At 38.9% G+C, this 19,924-nt stretch overlaps 2 pseudogenes; both read left to right on the top strand.

Annotated features, from left to right (window-relative positions):
- The window catches only part of LOC122026764, a 45,329-nt pseudogene extending 31,952 nt beyond the window's left edge, over nucleotides 1-13,377 (top strand).
- On the top strand, nucleotides 10,336-10,433 carry LOC122028360 (annotated as a pseudogene).
- Nucleotides 13,378-19,924: the final 6,547 nt, after the last annotated feature.

Below are 19,924 nucleotides of genomic sequence, written 5' to 3'. Positions count from 1 at the left end.
AAGTCCCTACACTCTCAATATCAACTAGTTCATGTCATACATCATCTAAAGTGACTAATCATTGTGCGACTAAGGGGAGTGATTCTTGGGTCATCCTTGTACATCCTCCACAACGTGATTGTAAATTGGTTCAGATGTAGGAAGAGAAGGTTCTTCTGGATCTTTGATATTAGGAGATAATGGAATTAAAGTGGTGCACTCCTTTATCAAAGTCTCAGATTCATGATCCTCAAGCTCATCATAGTATTTTATCATTATAGACTCTTGCCAAGCTAAGAGATTAGCTAAAATTCTATTATTTGTTGAGTCTATACTCTCAAGTGTATCATTCATTTTCTTGATGTCCTTGCATGATTCAGCTTGAAGAGCTTGTACTCCTCTAAACCTTTCAAAATTCTATCCACCGAAGATGATGATTGAGCTTCCATAGCATCTACATAGTTTCCTTGTCCCTTATTGAAGCTAAAAGAAAATTGGGGGTCTTTCAAGTCGGAGCCATATGTGTATGAATTGTTAGAGTGTATACTAAAAGCCTAGCTTTTGTAAACATTTATTTTGAAATAAAGAATCACATTGGTCAAAAATATCTATATTTATATGCTAAGTATAGTTGTTCAATTAATTTATATTGTAGATAACATGGTGTGTGGTGTTACACACAGAAAATCATGCTATTGGTTCTTTATAAATTATAAACAGTAGCTCATGACTAAGATGGTTAGGAACAAACCATTGGAATAGTCGTAGTGTAATTTAGTATTAGTTTATCTTAACTATAAAATTACACTAGTACATTCTGAATGTATTGAGCAAGACCATTTAAGGTAAGTTCTTTTTATACAGACTTAATAAAAGAACAAGACCTTTGTTATTATGGAAGTGTGTACTCTTAATCCCAATATAGTAACAAGCACGTGTATTTAGTATTTATTTCTTTGACTTATCAAAGGGTGAGATTTAGCTCGATAAATCAAGAGGCCCGATAAGTTGGGAAATAATATTACTTATAGTGTGTTGTTGATTATAGAAGGAAACTGTGTCCTAGTTATCTAGGTTGATGATGTCCCCAAGAGGAGCTCATAAAGATTGTCATATAAACCCTGTAGGTGGACTTAGTCCGACATGATAATGAAGTTGAGTGGAACCACTCTTGGAGCTAGATATTAATTAAGTGAGTTGTTAGTAACTCATTTAATTAGTGGACATTCTATATCTTAAACACAGGGAGACTAACACACTCATAATAAGAAGGAGCCCAAAATATAATTTGGGATTGGTGCGGTAGTTCAATAATAATTCTTTAGTGGTATGAATTATTATTGATGAAATTAAGTTGGGTCTTCGGGACGAACACGGGAAGCTTAATTTCATCGGGAGACCAAACCCAATTCCTCCTCTCGGTCCCTATCGTAGCCTCTTATTTATAAAATATTATACCCACCTATACCCACCTTCTTACCCATCCTTATGTGACCGGCCAAGCCAAGCTTGGAGCCCAAGCAAGGGCCGGCCAAGACATGGCTTGGATGGGTTGAAGTGTGGCCGGCACTAGCTTGAGTTCAAGCTTAGGTGGCTGGCCACAATTAAAATAAAAATAATTTTATTTTTAAAATCTTCTCTTATGTGGATATCATGGTTTTAAAAGAGAGTTTAAAATTTAAGTCTTTCCTTTTATAGCTTTCTACAAAAGATTAAGTGAAAGGTTTGATATCTTTCCTTATTTGTAGTTAAAAGGAAGATTTTAATTTTTGATAAAACTTCCCTTTTTTGTAACCATCCTCATGATTTAAAAGAGAGTTTTAAAATTAAATCTTTCCTTTTATAGTCTCTATAAAAGATTAATAAAAAATTTGATATTTTTCTTTATTTGTAGATTGAAAGGAAGATTTTAATTTTAGAGAAAACTTTTCTTTTTGTAAATCATCCACATGTTTTAATAGAGAGATTTTAATTTATAAAAGTTTCCTTTTATGACCAACCATGAAGAGAATTTTTTTAGAGAAAATTTTATTTTAAAAATTTCCGGAAACAAATTAGGAAGTTTTAATTTTTGTGTTTAAAACGTTCCTTGCTTGGATGATTTGTGATGGTCGGCCACATTGAGTTTGAAAAGGAATTTTTTTTTTAAACTTTCTTTTCATTGGCAAAGAGAATAAGGAAGTTTTAATAAAATTTTCCTTATTTGCCAAGACCAAGGAATATAAAAGAGAGGGTAGAGGTGCCTCACCTCATAACCTATGTTCTAGTTTTCCTCTCTTCTATTTCTTTGGTTGGTGGCCGACCCTTCACATCCTCTCCCTCTCCTATTCTTCTTCCTTGGCCGGCGGCATCAACATCTCAAGGAGCTTGGTTGGTGGCCGGATCTTGCTTAAGGAAGAAGGAGAGATAGGAGGTTTTGTTTCTAGCATCCCTTGGAGCTTGGTGGTGTGGCCGAACCTCATCTATTCTTGGAATTGTTGTGGTGGCCGAAACTCACAAGAAGAAGAAGGAAGCTTGGGTGGGTCTCGTCTCGGTAGATCATCATCCACACGACGTCCGAAATAAGAAGAGGAATACGGTAGAAGATCAAGAGGTTGTTGTTTACAAAGAAAGGTATAACTAGTAATTCTATTCCGCATCATACTAGTTTACTTTATATAGTTTTTGAAATACCAAACACAAGAGGCATATGATTTTAGGTTTTGAATTTGTGATTCGAGTTTGTATTTTTTTTGTTTTTTGAATTTGTGATTCGATTGTTCTATTTGATTAAACCTAGGGTTATATAAGGAAATTAAATATTAGATTTTTTTAAAAGGCTTTGTCTAGGCGGTGGTTAGGGATGGCAATTCCACCCGAACCCGATGGAGGATCCGATACCCGACCCGAATGGAGGAGGGTATGGAGGGACTATCAATACCCGATACCCGACCCGAATACCCGATTAGATAATATATATACATATATTAAAAAAAATTTTAATACTTTACATGAACTATGCAATTACAGTAGGGGCGATTGTAAAATTTTTCGGGTGTAATTGCAAAATTTGCTTGCCAAACTCCAATTTGTGCCAAAACATAAAGATAGTTCATGTAAAATGTTTGGATATAAAGAAGAAAAATTAAAATTATAGAAGATATCCGATCCTTTAATGGGTATGGGTATACCCATTGGAGATCCTATACCCGATGGGTATGGGGACGGAGGATATAGAATCCGACCCGAACCCGACCCATTGCCATCCCTAGCGGTGGTGGATGATCTCATACCTAAGAAGGCCTAGTACCTTACCATGCAGTCCTGGAAGCCAATTTTAGAAATTAATATTTAATTGAGTTTGTAACATAGGTGGATTTGGATCAATAATGTTAAGCATCGTTTGCGATCCAAGTCTAAACCACTAAGAACAGATAAGTTAAATTTGGAATCAATAATGTTAAGTTCTGTCTGTGATTCCTAATTTATTTTCTAAAGAACACAATATGTTGTTAGTAAACATTCATGACTTGTACAAATTTTTGTACAAGGGAACCGGTATGATATTCCGCATAGCAACCAACAAATTTGATGAGGCCATTTCATCTATTTTTCTATTGAGTTCATCTATTGATGTTCCCAAATTGCGTAGCTTGTAGCAACTTTCATTGAATGGCCTATTTCTTTGCAAGATTTATAAAAATTTTGCTCTGACCTTTGATTAAAGTTAGAGAAAACACCCCTTCTTTCAACATGCATTATATATAGATGGTCAAACAATGTCGGTCAATTATCATATATATGACCAGTTGCACAATAAATCTCACAGAAAAGAGTATTAAAGTTCAACAAAGAAATTTGGTCAAACTTTTGAAATAGAGCTTTTAATCTAGTGTTCAATTTAAACATGTCCATCTAAATAATTATAGTCAGAACAAGATAGACATGTTGAAGTAACAAAAAAAATATAGTAAACAACACCATATTTATTTGACCAAGCTAGATATGCAAGTAGGATTGAATAGCACTAGAACGCAATAGACAAGGAAGAAAATTGCAGAGCAAGAAGTAAGGAATGCAGGATGAAAATGCAAAAACAAAATTTCTGAGACTAATTACAAGTATGAAAAAGAAAAGAAAGAAAAGTTTAGTCTAACTCAATTTATTATCGCTAATGTTATAAGCACAATCCTTGACAACAACGCTAAAAACTTATTACGATATCGCAAGTGCATGATTTCATCGTCATTAATAAAAGATATCGAACCCACAAGATTGGTTATAAGCACTAATGATGTCTCACGAAGAATTAGCTAAATGACTGACTAAAACAAAATGGGTACTAAGTAAAGAAACAAGAGTTAGAATAAGAAAAGTAAATGAGGAATTTGGTTTTTGTGAGTGTTCTAGGAGCTAGGTATCATTGTGATATTCATCAATGTAATATGGTTCACCAATTCACATCCTCAATTCACATGCATTTGTAGGAAGTAGACGGTTCTCCCTTGTAGAAGATAACCTGTTAAAGACTTAGATCAACATTACTAGCAATAAAATAAATATGATTCCTATGAAGTATGTTAGCAGGATCTACTTGTCACTAGCATCCCTCGGTCATACAACATAGAAACACATGCACTTCTTAATGTACATAGATATGAAGGTGATAATTGCATTTAACCATCCCACTTCCTTGTAGAGACTTGCTTCACCTTTCAAGATGACACCCTAGACGTTCGTTAGCAGGATTTGCCTATCACTAGTATCCCTTAGTTATACGATTTAGGGCATCCCTCTATGGGATCCATAAGTACACACAAACATTTAATCAAATATGATAATTGAGTCCAAACACATGAATTCACATAAGATCAAAATAGATACAAAACATGCTAACATCATTTAGATAGGAAATTGGCATATCCATGAGTTCTTACATCAAATCACACCACAACTACTCCCTTAATCCTAGAATAAAGGATCTACTCCATGGCACTAATATAAAGATCTAAAGACATAAAGATCACAAGCATTCAAATCCCTAATTGAAGAGAAGAGAAGAGAAGAGAAATGCTTATCCAATGGTGTTGAGTGATCTTGGGATCCAATCTTGAGCTTCCGGAGTCAATGAGAAGATGGAGATGGCCTTGGATCATTGGATGAAGATCGAAGAAGGCGAGGATCGACACCAAGATGAATCCCCCCTAAGGGAGAGCCTTCCCCCTTTAGAAAGGAAAGAAACCCCCTTTTAGAGAGTAGGGCACGTGCACCACACGACCCGTGGAAGGGTCGTGTGGCCTCCACATGACCTCCTTCTTCTTGCTCTTGGCCAGGATGATACGGTCGTGTGGATTCACACAGTCGTGTTCTGCATTGGGTATGGATAGGCGACATGGCCATGTGGGTCACACAGCCGAAGTCTTCTTGCTCTCTGGAAATGTTGCATAGTCGTGTGGATCCACACAGTCATGCCCTAGTTGTTGCTTGTAGGGTGGCAGACCGTGTCGGTTTGCACGACCGTGCTTTGCTCCTTCTCTGGTGAAGCCACACGGTCGTGTGGCTTCACACATCCAGAGCCATCCTCCTCCTTGATTCTTTAACACGGTCGTGTAGAGTCACACGACTAATGTCATTTGCCTTCGTTTACTATCCAGATCAACCACAAATGTCATTTTCTCTTCAAATTTGACTCCTGTTAATAGAAAATGCACAAAGAACTAATCTCCAAACAAAAAAAAGTAATTATGTTAAAAGTAAGACAAGGGGTATAAAAAATACATAGATAAAGCATGCGTAAAGTATGTGAATGTGCATCAAAACATGTATAGAAGTGTATATAATATACGTACATCACCTCCAGACTTAGACACTTCATTGTGCTCAATGAAACTAAAATTATGGGGGTGGGCGAGAGAAAGGGGGAGGGAAATGAATTGGTCTACCACTCGCTAAAGATTGATGACCCAAAGGAGGTCTGCTCTCTAGTGGAGAGCGTGGCCCAGGGAGAAATCTTGGATTCTAGGGAGATGGCCAATATTTTCATGGTATTAGTATAACATGGCCACCTGCTATCTAGTGAATTCCATAGAGTCCATAAACTCATCCATCCTCCCCTAGCGAGTGTAGAAGTCTCCAATAAAATTGGATACCCTACCATAAAAATCATCCCTCTTTTAAAATTGGCCATGTACATATTGGAACTAATCATGAGTGAAGTCACAATGCTCCTCCAACATATTATGAGAAATATCTTACTTCTCATGAAGAGAATCCAATGATGTACGAAAAGCAGATAAATCAAAAAAAGAAGGTCCCACACTACCATAAGCAAATGAATATCTAACCGGGTCGAAAAATTCGACCGACAACGAACCTCCAGGCGAGGGGGTACTTGTGATGCTCTCTAGGAGATACTGAGGAACTAGGAATAATATCTTTAATAATCCAGTTGTTGGGGATACAAACTGTTGTGTAGTCGGGGTTGGGTAAAGGGATAGGGAAACCATCTATTCTAGAAAAACTGAATCCATTTTTATCTCGACATATCATCTTCATTACTAGGCATGTATCTATATCTATTTTGATATTTCCATGTATAGCCTCTAGATCTGAGAGGTCTAGTTCAAGTTTCCTAGCAATGGTCATAATGAACTCACCAAACATGATTGTTCCCGAGTTCATTTTCTCCGCCCTCTGTATAGTTTGTAAAAAGTAGAATCCTCCATCAAATTCAATTTTGTAAATCATGGCCTATATAGAGTAAAGCTCCACTTTTCTTACCACCCCATCACTCTCACCCCTACCATAAATAGTCTTGCTCATAATACGGTGGAGGTATCGAAATGTGGGGTTTTGCATATGGGAAACTTTAGATCTAGATGAGTTATAGGGCTCACTTAGACTAGTGATTAAGCTCCAAAAAGAATTTGCATTGTATCTAAAATCTAACTTACGAGGTACTCCTGTGAGTAATATAAAATAATTATTAAATCCATAAAGAGTCCTAAGATAATCATGATTCATTAATCTAAAACTAATTTTTCCATCATGATCATCGTCGAAAGTGAAATTAGACTCTAAAGAACTCAAAAATTCTAAGACACGATGCAGATAGGTCGGTTCACTAGTGTACATCATGTCATTTTAGTTTAGATTGCAAATCAACCAATCCATGTCATCCTTTATTTCCAAGCACTCCATGGTTGTACTATCAATATAACATGTACAAACTAACTTACGGCTTAAGAAATTATCAAATCTAGATTTCTAATCTTTATTTCTAAGTACAACGACGAATTCATTAGTTTTACCTTTATCTGAAGTAAGACATTTTCCTTTTCCTTTTGCTGGCACCTTCTCCTTCATGGGTGCTTTGCCTTCCCCTTTATCCTTGTTCAGATCTTCCCCTCCGCTAGATCCACCTAATCTGTGAAGTCTTTTCATGATGTTAGACATGCTGAATATATCCAAATTGGGAAGGTTTATTTGTAATTAGGAAAACTGGATCTAAGAGAGTTATTAGAAGGATAAGAAGGGATCTAGAGAAAAAGAAAAAGAAGAAGAGAGAATAGATCTAGATCTTAAGAAAGAAAAAGTTTCTTGATCTAGATTTAGATCTAGATCTTGAAGGTTATAGATCTAGATCTAAAGAGAAGAGAAGAAGGGTTTATTTGAGATCTATGTATATTTGGGATGAGAGATTTGAGAGTTGAAGAGTAGATCTCATGTAAGAAAAAGAAGTTTTGAGAAGAGGAGAGAGTTTAGAAGAAGAAGAGAGGTGAAGAGGAGAAGAAGAAGAGAGTTTTAGAGCTTGGGAGGTGGTGCAGGGTGGCTACCATGCCCTAGGACACGACCACGGCTAGGTTTATATCCCAATCGTGTGTCATCAGCACAATTCATAGCAAATGGCACGGGCTGTGCCAAATTGGCACTGCCAATTTCAGTGTACCCGTGCCTTTTGGCACGGGCAGAGCCAAGATGTCTCTGTTTCTCTTTTTGTGCCTATGCCATATGGCATGGGCAAGGCCAAATCCTTACTGTGGCTATGGGAATTCATAGGGTTAGTGTCATGACCATGTCAAAAGGGACGACTAGGTCTAAAAACCTAGACATAGCCCCTGTTTCCTCTGAATAAGAGTAATGGCCAAGTTCATAGCTATGTCTTGGGGCGTATGCCCTTCTAATAAGTTCTCAGCCTTCATCATATGTTCATCCATAACCTGAAAAATATAAAAAAAATGAAAGTATTAGGTTCCATAAAATGAACAATAAGGAAACAAAACAAGAGAAGAAAACTCTTGGGGTGCCTCCCAAGGAACACTCATTTAAAGTCCTGAGCACGACCTTTGACTCAGCTCAACTAGGAGTTTTGGCCTTGAAAGAGAGATGCTCCCCTCCACTGCGAGCCATGTCAGCCCCCTCCATCAACTGAGCTTCCGTCGGGATGGTCCATTCGTCGTGGTGAGCATCGGGGCATATGTCCTTCCTCATCGAACTCTGAAAGCCCTATGACCTTCTAAAAGAATTGAATAAATTTTCTGTAGGGTGTCCTCCTGACACCCTGTTGCCATTCTCCACTAGATTAACTATTTTATCCGGTGGTCTGGGAGTATGGTGAAGCACAACATAGTGGTTCTCCACCAACACCAAATCTTGCTTCCTCGGACTCACTGTTATGTCTGGGAGTTTAGTCGAATAATAAGAAATCTTTCTTGCTTTTCTCCTCCAAACCTGTGATCATCTTCAATAAGCATCAATGTACTTGGAGAAGAGTTTGAAACTTTTTCAATATACGGTGAAGCTGGGGATTAGTTGAATATAAGTTCTTACTTGCCAACTTTTAGTGATAGCTTGTGATTCTTCACATCAATATTAGCTCTAGATGTGGCATGGAAGGGTCTTCTAAGTATTATAGTGATCTTTGGGTCTTCTTCCATGTCCAAGGGCATAAAATCTGTAGGGATGATGAAACTCCCTATCTCTACCTTCACATCTTCAACTATGCCTAGTGGGTATCTGCATGTAGAGTTCGCAAGTTAAAGTACGATAATAGTTAGCTTCAGATCAGTTAAACCCAGCTTCTTACAAATTGAGTAGGGCATGAGACTGATACTAGCTCCCAAATCACAAAAAGCTTTGTCAATTATAGTATTTCTGATTTTGTATGGTATTGAAAAACTTCTAGAATCTTGGAGCTTGGGAGGCAATGTATTTAGAAGCAATGCAATAACCTCCATGGTTAAGGCCACTGTCTCAAACCCATCCTTCTTTATTTTGTTTAAAATTATATCCTTTATAAATTTGATGAATTTGGGCATTTGATTTAGAGCATCTAATAATGGTATGTCAATACAAATCTCTTTGATCTTCTTTAATAATTTCTCAAACTCTGCATCTTTCTGCGTTCTGAGCAATCTTTGAGGGAATGAAACTATTTGAATTTTGGTTGGAGGTGAGAGCTCTCCAACCTCAACGATAATATCGTCTTCCTTTTTATCATGCTTTAGATGTGAGGAAGAAGAAGGCGACTCTTCACTAATGTTAATTCCATCTTCAACTATAGTAGTCACTTGGGGAGTATTTAAGGCCATCCACTTCTTAGCTCAATTGCCTTGCAATGCTCCACGGGATTTAGTTTAGGTTTACCAAGGAAATTTCCTTGTACTCTTGAGGAAGAGGAACTAGCTATTTGAGCAATTTAATTTTCAAGCATTTTGATGTGTTTGTCCTAATTGTCCATTCTTGCATTCATTTGCTTTTATGAGTTGTCCAACTGAATATTCATTTGCTTGATATGAGATTTCATTTCATTCTGATTAGCTAGTATCTCCTCAAGTAGCTTTTTAAATCGGCTCAGTTGTGGACTTAACTATTATCCAGATTGATGCCTAAAGTCTTGATTATTCTTATATGAGAAGTTAGGATAATTTTTCCACCCCAGGTTGTAAGTATTGGAGTAAGGATTATTTTACCTCTGATTGTAGTTACTAATAGAATCGCATTGTTTCACCTTAGATACTTGTATATTGATAGCTCCAAGAGGACATGAATTTTTCATGTGTTCTGAAGCTCTACATACTTCATATAGAAATTACATTTACCGAACATGTATTCATATTCTCAAATTGCTTTGATAGCGTATCAAGCTTTGCAGTTATTAAGTCATGGGTGTCCACATTGTATTTTTCTGGTATTTTAATTGCTCCCATACTTCTTTATGAGGACCATTGATGATGGTTCTGAACCATACTCTCAATAATCTCTTCCACCTCATCAAAGCCCTTGTTCATTAATACACCGTCGATGGTAGAATCCAAGGAAACCTTTGTTTGTTAATTAATACTATTGTAGAAAGTGTGAATCACAAGCCACTTTTCTAATCCATGATGTGGGCAATCTGTTAGGATTCCCTTAAATATATCCCAAGCTTCATATAGAGATTCAGAGTCTGTTTACTTGAAGCTTGCAATGAGATTATGAAGGTGTGTTGTCTTACTTAGTGGAAAGAATTTATCCTGAAAGACTTGCTCACATTGAGCCTAGGAAGTGATACTGTTTAGAGGTAAAGAATTTAGCCAGGTTTTTGCTCGGTCTCTCAAGGAAAACCCGAATAGTAATAATTTGATGGCCTCTAGAGAAACTCCATTAATATTAATTATGATATATAATTCATTGAAATTATCAAGATGATGATTAGGATCCTCCATCGGACCACCGCCATATTGGTGTTGTTGAACCATGGAAATAAAAGTCAGCTTTAATTCAAAATGATTTGCCTCAACTGTAGGTCTAGAGATACTGAATCTTGGCCCTCTTTCATAAGGCGCGGTAAAATCCTTCAAAGGTTTGTTCACTATGGTTCTTCATTCTTGCTCTTGTGGTTCTTTTGTAGATTTAGTCTTCGATGATATGTCCGGTCGATCTCAGGATCAATGGGCAAAAGATCTATCGTATTCCTTTGCATACACAAACAGGAGACAAATTAGAATTTGTTGTTTTCAATTTTTTTTTTAAGAAAATTTCAGAATTGAAAATGGTGAAATAGAAAAGAAGGAATATAAATGTAGTAATGAAAGATAAAGAATTAAGAATAAATAATGAAAAAATTATAGAATAAAAGAATTGTCTAGAGAAACTCTAATGTAAACTTAACTAGATTTAAAGCAATTAGTCCCCAACAACAGTGCCAAAAACTTGATATGTTTCCACAAGCATACGCGCATCATCAAATAATAAAATTTATATAAGTCGATCCCATGAGGACTAAGGATAGAATGCTAATTAGTTCCACACTTTGAATTTACCTAGACAGTACCAATAATTGTTGATTTGAGATTATCAACTAAAATGTGAAAATAGAAAAAGATAATTGAGGAAGCCCTTAATTCAAAAAGATATTCTAGGCTTTCAGTTTCATTGTAATGGTGAATGTTGTGTTATGAATTTTCCCAATCCTAGTTCTCCACTTCTATGTTTGTAGGATGATTTAAATTTCTATCAATTATCACCCCGCGACCATGTATCAGAGTGCTTTCCTTGCCGGTAACCAGTATGGCATCAAGTGAAGAAGTAACTTAGAGAGTCTGAGTTTTTAATATAGTACCTCCTGTCACAAGGCCTCCCCGGGTTTACGTTTCTAAATTACGTAGGTCATTTGCATAGCATATGATTAGGAAGAGCCCATTAGGTCAAGTAAAGGACTCATCCATACATAGAATTGTTCTCCCTTAGAAGGTTATGATCTATATAAAAGGATAGTTACCTTAGATACTCAATGTTAAATAAGCATCCGAAAGCCATGTCGAGCTATATCGGAACATAGACTCAAAAGAGGTAACAATCTATATATCAATTCAATGAAACTTAAGATTCACGCTCAATTCTAGATATGCAACAATATATCTTGTATAGAAATTAGATCTATGCATATAGAAATGTAATCTAGATAGATAAATTCATGTCCATAGAGAAACCCTTCTTGAAAGCATTTCATCAAACAGAAAAAATTCCATAAAAACTTCATTAAATAAGAAAATTGGCAAGTTCATAGAGTTTTATATCATCCACACATTACAATTACTCTCTACATCCTAGAATAATGCAGATCTACTCCATAATAGGAAGTACACTCCAAGAACTCAAAATGATAGAAACTTAGAAAATCCAAAGGAAGGGGAGAAGAAGCTTATCCTTTGATATCTAGTGAAACCCTTGGATGTAGATCTTGGAGTGTCGATGAGGATGGAGTAGTAGAATGGCCAACGATCATCTAGATGATGACTCTTAATACAAAGATTCGACCTACGGAGGTCTCCTTCCACCTTAGGACTTCCTCCCCTATAAAAGGGATGGAGTGTCTCTTATATAGAGGTGAGGGCACGAGGTAGCCGTGCCCAGGGGCATGACCCGTGTCATTTGGCACGAGCTAGACCACTCTCTGGTTGTCTGTCCATGCCATTTAGCATGCCCAGAGCTAAGTCGGCTCTAGTTTTGGGCACCTGACAGTGCCATTTGGCACGGCTAGAGCTATCTCTGACTTTTGGTAGTGCCAAATAGCATAGCCAGAGCAGAGTTTGCTTTGTTTAGGCCTTTTGGGCTGTGCCATTTGGCACAACCTGATCTTCAAACCTGTATTTTTATAACTTTTGGAGGTATGGACGTGCCTTAAGGCACGACCAAGTTCATTTCTACTCTGAAAATCTGCATGGGTTGGCTCCTAGCTGTGCCATTGGGCATGGCCTAAACAACTTCTATGTTGTGGGCTTCCTCTTGGCCATGCCAATTGGAATGGCTAGTGTCTCATTGGTTCTTTGGCCGTGCCTTTAGGCATGACCCCCCTTCTATAGCTTCTCCTGGCCATGCCTCAAGGCATTGCTAAGTCTAATTTGACTCTGGAAGTTTGTTGTCGCTTGTGCCCCAATACTTGGGCGCTCCAATCCTTTGCTTTCCTCAACACGTGGGGAGACATGACTAGGTTATAGTCTCCTTCAAATGGTCTTCTTTTACGTCTTTTAAATCCTTTTCCACTCGAAACTGCTCCTGAAAGTGAAAATAGATACCGAGCCAATCTCTAGATATAAAATAGTAATTATTCTAAAATTAACATGATAAAGGGTGAAAAAGCATAAATCATAAGCAATAAATACAGAAAGATGTATGTTAAATAATATAAAATAATATATATAATCTATGCGCATCAACAGTCGGGCAAGCGACGAGGAGGGCAGTGGGATGTCTGCATGCTGGTGTGAGGGCATGGCAACAAGTGGAGTGAGGTGTCGGAGGTTTGCCTATGTGAGGGGAGCAGATGCAACTACCACAGGGGGTGATGCCAAAGGTGGCGTGGGTAGCGACGAGCGTGCAACGATGGTGGCAGTGGAAAACCTGAAGGAACCTAATAAACCCCCTCTCCTCGCGTGATGTTTATAACCCAAAATAAAGGCTTAATGGGTTTCGGCCATGTTATAAAAAGGAAACTAGAAAGCTTGGAACCTATACCAAACATGCTTAAGATGTTCCTTATGTTCTAAGAAATGTTAAATGTTTAGGGTTCACATGCTCTTTTGTTGCTTGCTAACCTAAGCCATCTCTACATGTTTCGGCCACCACTTGTTACTAGGGTTAGAGACCTAATTAGGTTTCTCCCATGAACTTCACATGCAATGCTTTATGTTAAGAGCATGATATGCTGTGTGCTAAATTTCATGATATGCTATGTGCTTACTTTCATGATATGCTGTGTGCTAAATTTCATGATATGCTATGTGCTTATTATCATGATATGCTGTGTGCTAAATTTCATGATATGCTATGTGCTTACTTTCATGATATGCTGTGTGCTAAATTTTATGATATGTTATGTACTTATTATCATGATATGCTGTGTGCTAAATTTCATGATATGCTATGTGCTTACTTTCATGATATGCTGTGTGCTAAATTTCATGATATGCTATGGGCTTATTTTCATGATATGCTGTGTGCTCAATTTCATGATATGCTATGTGCTCAAATTCATGATATGCTGTGTGCTTAAACTCATGATAGGTTGTATGCTTAATTATGCATGTGTTCATGATATGCTGTGTGCTCAAAATCATGATATGCTGTGTGCTCAAATATACATGCTTTAAGCTATACCTAAAAGAGTTTCTTCCCTATAAGTGGGATCAAGAGCACTCTTCATGACATGAATAGGACATGAGTGATATGGACTATGTAGATATGACATGCTATTTTACTTTTAAGGCTTGTACCAAGGGTGGGCTCCATAAGCGCCCCGGGGTCGATGGACTAAGAAACGGACCTCGTTAGGGATGGGCTCCTAAGTGCCCCTAGGTCGATGGACTAAGAAACGGGCCTAGTATATGTATGCCTTGTAGGGTTCAAGATTTGCTACCTTGGACCTACTAGGACGCGCGCATTTATGTACGTGGTACAAGCCGAGATCCCCTCTTATGTTGAGATTATGTTTAAGTATCTATGCTATACGTTTTAAAAAGACATGATGCATATGTTTCATGATGTATGTTTAAGAGTTCACCCTACATATACCTTAGGAATATGCCATGATAATTATGATGATCATGTTTATGATATGCCATGCTACCTTGTGTTTATGCCATGATTATGCCATGATATCTATGATGATGATTATGACATGTATGTTATGCCATGATACCTTGTGCTATGATGTATGCTTTATGATTGTTGACATGCTATACGATTTTTGTGAGTAGGAAAGGAACTTACTGAGCCATGAGTGCTCACAGCTTGCTTTCTTGTACCACAGATAAGGGCAAAGGATGGATGAACTAGGAGAGCAACAGGAGGGGCTAGCAGGATGTGTGTGGCAGAGACTGGCTAAAGAAGAAAAAGACCTGCTTTTATTTAATAGGAATTATGCCTAGTTTATATTACTACGTTATAACTCCATGACATTTTATCATGTTACTCTATATGTCTTGAAATAATGTTAAGTATGACATATGGACTCTATGTTTCAAAAATTTACAAGTAAGACTTCCGCTGTAATAAGTTATTAAGTTGTTAAGTATGGTAAGTAACCCCCGTCGCCTTAGCAGGAGGGGCGGGGCGTTACAGTAACTAGATAGTTTGTTACAAAGGTTGAATCACTCTCGATAATAGATTCCTATCGCTAGGCTCGTCGCATAACATCTTGGTTGTAGTTGTGGCGATGCCGAGCGAATGGTGGAAGTAGTGTCAAGTGAGCAATGAAAGTAGTGCCGATTGAAAGGTGATAGTGATGTCGAGCTAGTGATAAAAAATAGTGTCAAGCAGATGTCAAGCAGGCAATTGGGTGAATGCTGAGTGAACAATTGAGTGAATGTCGAGCGGGTGATTGGACAAATATCAAGCGAACAATCAGGTGAATACCGAGTGGGCTATCTAGCGAATGTCAAACAGGTGATCGGGTGAATGTCGAACGAGCGATTGAGCGATATAGAGAGGATACTGAGCGGAACTATATCCCTAGAGATTGAAGGGCATGAAACATGTGTAATCGAATGCGAACAGGAGCAAAGTCCATGAGCTAAGCAAGCGGGAAGCTTGAGAAATAAGTGGGAACATAGCCCGTGAAATCAAAGGCGAACAGGAACAAAACTCGTGAGTCGAGCTAGCGTGGAACCCAAGAACTAAGCGGGAACATAGCTTGTGGAATCAAAGGTGAACGAGAGCTAAACCCGTGAGTTGAGCAGGCATGGAACTAGAGAACTGAGTACGAGCATAGCCCATGAAATTGAAGGTGAACGGGAGCTAAACTTGTAGCCGAGCGGGCGTGGAACCCGAGAATTGAGTGGGAGCATAACCCATGAAATCGAAGGTGAACAGGAGTGAAACCGGTAAGCCAAGATGAGATGGAACTCGAGAACTAAGCAGGTGCATATCCCATGAAATTAAAGGTGAACGGGAGCAAAACCCATGAGCCAAGCGGGTGTGGAACCTGAGAACTGAGTGGGAGAATAGCTCGTGAAATCGAAGGCGAATAGGAGTGAAACCCATGAGCCAAGAGGGCATGGAACCGGAGAACTGAGTGGGAGTATATCCCATGAAATCGAAGGCAAACGGGAGCAAAACCAGTGAGCCGAGTGGGCATTGAGCTCATAGAATACTCTGGTCTGAGACTAATAGGGATAGCTCGACCCCGAGCAAGGGAGGTTGAGGCCTTAAGAAGACATACTGATAGAGATACTTTAGTCTGAGAGTAAACTTACTTATAACCTAGCCGAATGACTCAAGAATATGGAAAATGGTGTGAGAGTAAGCTGGCTTATAACCCGACCTAACGGCTCGGGTGAAGCTATTGGAATTCTGTTCTGTTTAAATTTCCCTGTATAAAAATTGTACAAGTATAGAACTTTTCCTAGCAACCCGCATGTTCGATTAGACATGTGTTTGATCAATCAAGCAAGTTCTTGATGGATCAAAGCACACCTTGATTGAAATACAAGATCGCTGGCCTCTTTTGTTGGTATTCAAAATCGATACAAAGAAAACTAAACTAATTACACAGCAGAATTAAAGAACTAGTTGTACCTTTCCTTTGTAGTCAAAGACTTCTTGATCTTCTGCCATATTCCTCTCCTCTTCTTGGATGTCGTGTGGGCGATGATCTACCAAGATAAAAACCACCCTTCTTCTCTTCTTTGTTTCCAAATCTCCGACCACCAAGAGAGTAGTTAGGATGGGGCACCTTCTCCTCTTCTTCTTCTCCAAGCCGTTGGCCACCAAGAGCTTCCAAGGAAGGGGCGTCAGCCCTTCTTCTTCCTCCTTTCCAAGCCGCTGGCCACCAAGGGAATCCAAGGAGGAGGCGTCGACCCTAGGGGGAGGAGGAGGTGGGCCGAGGAGGAGGTGGCGCCAACCCTAGGGGAAGGGATTAACAAAAGCTTATGTTTAGGGGGCGCCAACCTGTTGGGTTTTTCGGGCCGCGAAAACCGCTTTTCACGTCGCGGAAACCCCGAATCGCCCAAGCCACGGATCTCGTGCAAGGTAAAACCGAACGAAAATACGAGTACGAGTTTGAAAACTTTAATCTACAGTAGATCTACATAAGGATAAACCATTTATACCTTTGATGCGATGCCCTTCGCATTCCCGCTCGTCCAAATGATGCCGGATCTCAAGACCGTCAAGCGCCGGTCCTCTAGAAGTATCCACACGGACACACTAGATGGAGATGACCAAAAACCAAGGTGTGCTAGCACCTATGTGGTTCGGCCAAGGGAGGAGAGGGAGAGGGAGAGCTTGAGAGGGAGAAGGAGGAAGATCCACACAAGTGAATGAAAAATGAATTTCTTCACCCAAAAACCAAGTGGCCGGCCACTTTTCAAAAATCACATTAATTGCATTAATTGCAATTAATATGAAACCATAAAATCACATTAATTGCATTAATTGCAATTAATATGAAACCATTAAGAGAGTGGCTTTGTAACTTCCATGAGGTGGCACCCATGATGATGTGGAACATCATTATTGGTCCACCTAATGCCAACTCACCAATGAGGTGGCAAAAGGTCAAGTCAAAATTGACCTTTGGTCTTCCTTCTCAAGTCAAGTCAAACTTGACTCAATCTCTACCATGGTGGATCTAATCCAACCATTTGATTCGAGCCAACTTAATATAATGAATCTAATTCATTAAATTAAATTGATTCAATGAGTCAAAATCTAAATTAGACTCATTTAACACATGAATCAACTTGAGTCGAACTCAAGTTAGCCCAATTAGGATTACTCTTAATCCAATTTGATTCATCAAATGAATCTAATCCTCTTGGTTCATCATATGAACCTAATCTCCACCTAATTGTCCTAAGTGTGTGACCCTATAGGTTCTTGTAACGTTGGCAATGCCCTAAACCCATTTAGGAGCATAAGTAATGAGCGGTATCTAGCAACACATCATTACTACCCAAGTTACAAGAATGTCGAGATCCGACATCACCTTGTGACTACCAATTGTGACTACTCACAAAATAATGACAAGTGTCCTTCTATCCTAGACATCTAGATTGATCAATATGAGGCATAGACCGTGTCATCCTCTAATCAATCTAAATCTTGAACTCCAAGTTAGACTCACTCGATCAAATGAGCTCAACATCTAATGTTGACTCATTTGGGCATAACCATGCACTTAGTGGTCTCACTCTATCAAGAATAGCGATGTCGCTCCCGTCATATGGGAGGGATAGATCCCATCTACATCACTCACATCCCTCTGCATAATTCGTTACATACCCAGTAATCGTCTTTATAGTCCACCCAGTTACGGGTGACGTTTGACGAAACTAAAGTACATAACTCCTTATGTAGGGATCCATGGTGACTTCAGGTCTAAGGACTAATAGTCATACTAATAGCCACATGAGAAAGTATATGACACTCATATAACGATCCATGATACTTTCTCATGGCGGGTCATTCAGTATACATTCTCTAATGCATACCCATGTGTCAGCTTGATATCTCTATATCCATGACTTGTGAGATCAAGTCATCGAGTTGACCTACATGCTAGTCTTATTGTATTAACATTGTCCCTGAATGTTAATACTCGACTAGGAATGATTTAGAGTAGTGTTCCCTATATCATCTCACTATCGATTCAACTAATCGATTGATATAGGTATGAACCTTCTACTCAAGGACGCTATTATACTTAGTCTATTTGGCACTAATATAAATAAGTATAATAACCAAACAAATGCCTTTATTAATATACAAGAATATGATATACATGAGTTCATACAATCATCAAATGATTGGCTCTAGGGCTCTAACTAACAATCTCCCACTAGCACTAGTGCCAATCAGTATAGGCTCTAAGGCCTAAAGACCTAGTGTGACCATCATGCTTCCTCTGTGCCAAAGCCTTGGTCAAGGGATCTGCGATATTAGCCTCTGTAGGTACTCTGCAAATCTTCACATCTCCTCTATCGATAATCTCTCGAATGAGATGGAAGCGCCGTAGTATGTGCTTGGTCCGCTGGTGTGAGCGAGGTTCCTTCGCCTGTGCTATAGCTCCATTGTTGTCACAATAGAGCTCAACTGGTTCACGATGCTAGAACCACCCCAAGTTCGATGATGAACTTGCGAATCAGCGCCTCCTTTGCGCCTCGATGCGGAATATACTCGGCTTCATTGTAGAATCACTCGTATCCGCTTGAACTCTTCCGACAAGCACCACCATTAATGCAAAATCTGAACCCCGATCGCGATCGGTAATCATCCCGATCGGTCTGAAAGCTGGCATCACCCTTTACAGTTAGCTCATCATTGCCTCCATATATCAAGAAATATTCTTTAGTCCTTCGTAAGTACTTAAGAATATTCTTGACCGCTATCGATGACTTTCACCTGGTATCATCTCGTCATGCTCAAAGCATACGAGACATCGGGACGACATGGCATGGCGTACATGATCGATCCTATGGTTGAGGCATAAGGGATCTGATCCATGCGGTCTCTCCTCTCTAGAAGAGGGACCTTGAGTCTTGAAAGACTCACGCCATGTGACATCGGCAAATCCCTTCTTGGAGTTCCGCATGGCAAACCGAAGAAGTACCTTGTCAATATATGTACTCGACTTAGGCCAAGCAATCTCTTAGATCTATCTCTATAGATCAGTATCCCAGAATGCGAGATGCCTCGCTTAAGTCCTTCATTGAGAAGCAACTCCTAGCCATGTCTTGACAGATCAAGCATAGGGATGTCCTTCCCAATGAGTAGTATGTCATCCACATATAGTATGAGGAAGACAACTATGTCCCTACAACCTTCTTGTAGACACAAGGCTCATCTTCGTTCTTGATGAAACCAAACTGTTTGATCACATCATCGAATCGAAGATTCCAGCTCAGAAGCTTGCTTTAGTCCATAAATGGACCTATGCTGCATACTCTACTAGTATCTTGTGGATCTACAAAACCCTCAGGTTGTG

Source organism: Zingiber officinale, chromosome 10A (assembly GCF_018446385.1).
Source record: "Zingiber officinale cultivar Zhangliang chromosome 10A, Zo_v1.1, whole genome shotgun sequence".
Classification (NCBI taxonomy): domain Eukaryota; kingdom Viridiplantae; phylum Streptophyta; class Magnoliopsida; order Zingiberales; family Zingiberaceae; genus Zingiber; species Zingiber officinale.
The sequence above is the reverse complement of the archived record's forward strand: the minus strand, read 5'-3'. Positions and strand labels throughout refer to the sequence as shown.